The 5,209-nt window shown below is 35.0% G+C and overlaps 1 pseudogene; it reads left to right on the plus strand.

Annotated features, from left to right (window-relative positions):
* Positions 1–1,641: 1,641 nt before the first annotated feature.
* LOC104851494 lies at positions 1,642–2,439 on the plus strand (annotated as a pseudogene).
* The last annotated feature ends 2,770 nt before the right edge of the window (positions 2,440–5,209 follow it).

A 5,209-nucleotide genomic window follows, 5' to 3' on the forward strand; every position in this document is an offset into this window, starting at 1 on the left:
GTCGGGTCCTTGCGCTTGCAAGGCAGGCCACCGAACCGCTGAGCTAAATCCCCGGCCCCAGGAAAGGTCTATTTTGATGCAAGCTGCTGTGTCATAAGGCAGTGCATAAGAAAAAATCTGAAAACTAACTCCAGTGGCTTCTATGTTGGCCATGATGACCTTATAGCTAGCTTCCCTGAGGGTATGCTAGGGAGAAAATTCTCTAGCCCTTTTCTATATATTTGTCTATCATTAAGTCCCAAAAGATGTTTGTGAGATGGTGTCCAGTGTGCCACATTCATAAAATGAAGCTTAGAAAAAATGAATATGAGAGCATATTAAGTACCACCAACCTCAAAAGTTCTGACCATAATTTCTCTGGCCACAAATATCAGCTCTAGTTGCTTCATCGATCAGAAAGAGAGCTGGGGGCAAGAAAAGTCTGCTATATCAGATCTATTGTTTTGTTTGTTTGTTTGTTTGTTTGCTCCAATAGGTACAACTGAAGCGTGTTTCCAGAGACACAGCAAGCAGCCTTCTTAAGTGAAACTCCTCAAGGAACTCCTAAATGTCCATTTATTCTATTCAATATGGTTGAAATTGTTATACAGTTCAGCAATATAACTAAGTTAAAATAATGTTTCTTTTTGGCAAATGAGGAATTTTCATCTCCTTTACATATATAAAAACATTGTGATTCTAAATATCAACAGAAGAATACAGATTTAGAAAATGTTCAATTATAAATTAAATTATCTCAGTTATTTAATAGGAAAATATTTTAAATATTTATTTATTTTAAAAGCTTTTCTACATGGGAATATTTTCCTTAGAAAATAGGAATATGTGAACTGATTATAAACATAAAACTCTCTTTATATTTGCAAAACCATGCTGAAATTCATATAAGTGAGCATCCAGTGATATAAGTCCTCACTTTTATATATCTTCTATTAAAACATGTGTGCTAACACCTTGAGTTTCACACTAATAAAAGAACAGTAAGCTTGTTGGGTATGGATCTCAGCAAAAATTCACAAGGTTTTTCACGTCGGGATTCCTTATGAGCAAGGTACAACTTAAAATGATAAGCATATTAAGTTTCCCAAAGATAAAATGTGTTTTGAATTTAAATTATATCTCCAAAGAATAAAATCCAAGGTTCAATTACCAAATACAGAATTTTAAACATTTATCCCATCAAAAATATGTTATTAGTACTTTTAAGCATTTCAGAATATATATTTTAGATTTATGAAAAAAGCATCCATACATGAATTCGTACCAAGTAGACATATCTATTAGTACATTTTTAATAGCAGCTTCAAGAAATTGTCGAGACTGAAGGGAACACAATTTCTAATGAAGCAGCTGAGCTATAGTTTAAGAAAAACTGAACAAGAAATACCAGAATGACTTTGGAATGCTGGTTATTTGAAAGACATAATATTGAAAATACATCTTTTGTGGGTTAGTGGCAGGACTGCTTGGTAGGCAACTAAATAGCGCTCTGATGAGATGTCAGGCAAATGATCCTGAAATCCAAGCCGAAAGATGTGCTGCCAAGAAACCAACACCCAGCAGCCAAGATATATAAAAAGTCCAGCAGGTAGCAATCACACCTTGGCAACTACTCTCTGCAATTTCAGCAAATTCTGACCTTCTACCTCCACCATATCTAATGGCAATCGCTGCTCTGCAAACTGCAGCTCTCCTTCCCGTAGGCATTCTTATCATGTTCCTGTCACTTCAGCAAGTGCTCTCTGCTCCTCTGAGCTAAGCTGTGAAGATGCTCTCCGCTCTCCGAGTGGCAGTCTGGGAAGCAGCTCGCCTCACAAAGCAGCTGCCTTGAGTCCTGTGGTGAACGCAAGAGCTGCCCATCAACCGGCAAGGAGAGGCGTACCAGTAGCCCTTCTGGCCGCTCTTGGATTGCTTCTGATATGTCTGGATCCCATCAAGGATGCCTTCCTGTCACATCTCGAGGTTCCAATTTCTGTTGTCCAGAATTCTATAGACCACCTTTGAGCTGCTGCCTTCCAGGTTACCAGTTCTTTGGTTGTCAACACCAGGGCTACTTGACCTACAGTCGACAACCACCAAGCTACCTTCCTCTTGACCATCGACCATTAAGACACCTGTGTGATGGATACCAACCTCTGAGCTGCATGTCTGACTATTATAGACCCATAAACTACACGTATAGCAATTTTCAAGCATCCCCTTTTCCATGGAATGTCTGGCAGGATCGTTATTAAAGGCAATCACTATGAATATCTGGAAATAACCTCATGCATACCAGGTTTGGTTTGAAAGACCATTCAGCTTCACCTCAATATCTGTTATTACTCTACAGGATTATGTTAGATGTTATAATTCTGTACTAAATCTCCTTAATAAGTGTGTCCTTACCTTTAGGAGTTCTTATCAGTTACTTGTACATTTCTTGAGGAGGATACTCTTCCACCTGGGTAAAATTGTTTTCTTGTATTTTTACCCTAATTAAAGCAAAGTTTGGGGTACACATCAACCTCATCCTGTGGTATCATTTCTGTGTATTTTATTTTATAGCTAATGATTTTCTTGTAATATGCTGACTGCTTAATGCAACCTTGATAATATTTGAACTCTGCATTAATTATGGAGAATATCAAAATTTTACAATGGGAATATATAGAAATACATGCAGCAATTTGACTGAGTGAATGTCAAGGTTTGGACAATAAGGCTACATTTGAGATTTGATATAAAGATGCTTCAAATAACAGCAAATTTGCCTTCAGTGGAATCCTACTAGTCATAGTAACCTAAGTGCCTTAATGAATTCACAAATATATCATGGAATAAACTCCTTCTTGGTATCCTAACATTAAAAAAGAAAAGAAAGAAACCAGTGGGGAAGCTCTCCATACAGTCATTTGAAGATTGGATGACAAAAAATTAATTCTGGTACAGTCATCAAGCTTGCCCAAGAGGTTGTATTCCATTGAAGTTCATCATGGAGCTCAGCTCCCGCCCTTCCTTACCTAACCACAAAAGAGACTATTGTATAATACAAAATTATTTCCAGGAAGAAAGGGGGAATGCAGAATTGGTAGTATATTCAACATTGTCTGGAATATCTGAGAGAGGACTGGGTATAAAGAAAATGTCAAACCACTCTAACAGTAAATCTAAATTTCTGACTTAACAACTGAGAAAATTACAATGCATTTGTTTTGCAGAACTCATACATGTAATGCTCTTGCTTTGGTTAACAAAATTATAGGTATGCTCAGTTTTGTTTTCAACTTGAAGATAACAATAGGACTATAGTCCTCTTTTGTAAAATTGCTATTTTTGAAATTCAACTTTGTCAGTTGCTAATTTCAAGTTGAAACTGCTATATTATACAACTGTATTTCAAATGAACTTGATGTCCATACTAGGCACCATAACTTGATCTTTTATCAGTACTGATATATGTATTTACAATTATGTGGAGAACATGGAAAATAACAAGTACTCAACAGGTAATTCTTTGAAATTGACATATCTACCCTCATCATCTCTCTTATATCAAACTTTTCATTAAGTTTTAAAAATAATCATCTCTCTTGTACCAAACTTTTCATTAAGTTTTAAAAATAAGAAGACTTAGGTTCAGATGAACCAAACTGTTTGCCAAAGAAGAAGCATATGACTTAAATATATGACATGTTTGAATTTATCACATCACTGAAATTCAAATCCACCTCTGTTTACATTAGATGTCTTCTTTTGCAATCATCTAATTGATTTCCTTGCATTTCAGTCCTACTGTAAGGTAATCTCTGCAGGAATTATTTTTAAAAATGTATCATTTATTCTACATATCTGGTGCCTGGCATTTTATAGACATTGGCTATATAATCTTTCTTATGACTTAAAAACAGGTTAAGGTTACCTCTGTCTTACTGATGAAGAAACAGATTAAGTGAGATAAATCCTCTTGATCAAGATCACATTACTGGTAAGGAAGATACCCCAAATTTGAATTCAAAACAATATTTTGTCTCATTTTATATATATAGCTAGATGCTAACATTACTGCAGTGTCAGAATTTGATATACCAGTGAACTTGGATTACATTTCTAGTTCTCAAAAAAAGAGAGAAAAAAATTCAGAGAAAAGTCAATAATAACAATACTGCAGATTAAAATTTCTCATAATTGGCTGGCTCACTGTCTAATGGCACATTATACATGCTTTGTTAATAAGAAAGTATGTCACATATTTTACTATCCACTCTTTTGAAAGTGATTATTTTATTCAAAGCATCGTAGGATTAGATAATACAAGTAATTTTTTTTTTTTTTTTTTTTTGGTACTGGTGATTGAACTTGTGTCCTTTCTCTTGCAAGGCAGACCGCCGAACCGCTGAGCTAAATCCCCACCCCCTACAAGTAATTTTTGATTATGAAATTTCTTTCAAAATTTTTGAGCATCCATTCTGAGAAGCTGTGGTTAATATAGATTTGCTCTGCCTATGCTTATTACTAAAAGCAATTACTAATGTCAATTATTGTTTCAGGATTGTAGATACATAAATGAATCTACAGAGTTTTTTTTTTTAGAAGATTCACTTATATCACTGCTACACTGAAATATATATATGGCATAACTACTATGTGACCTGCACTATTCTATGTGATATGAGGCAGCACTGAGCAAAAACAAAAGCAAAATAAAACAGAAACTGATTTCTGCTCTACTGGAACTTAATATCCAGTAGAGTAGGTGACAAACAAACACAAAAATATATTAACTTGATATATTGTTATAGTTCATATTAGATATTATGAAGGAAATAAGTTTAAGAGAATATACATGTTGGTAGAGAGAGTGAAATTGAGGTAGGATAGAATATGGTGTCTTCTCCCAGCAGTAACATTTTCATACATGAAGGATGCAAATAACCAGGTAGATAAATCTCAATTTTTTAAAAATTGTGCAAATGATTGAATTTAGGACTTTGCACTTATCCGTCAGACGTGGCACCACTGAGCTAAATCCCCAGCACTCTATTTATTTCAATGGGTAAATATATCAACTAACAAGGCAAAGAGCAGGAGGAAGCATGGTCCACGGATAGGAAACTAAATGTATCTAGGTCAGTAGTCAGAAGTAAGGAAGTGGAAATAAAGTAAAAGGAGCACACACATTTCTCACATGATTTTGGGTTAATGTTGTTTTCCTGCCATATATATATAT

This window comes from Fukomys damarensis, unplaced genomic scaffold (genome assembly GCF_012274545.1).
Source record: "Fukomys damarensis isolate Sample0158 unplaced genomic scaffold, DMR_v1.0_HiC HiC_scaffold_24, whole genome shotgun sequence".
Taxonomy (NCBI): Eukaryota; Metazoa; Chordata; class Mammalia; order Rodentia; family Bathyergidae; genus Fukomys; species Fukomys damarensis.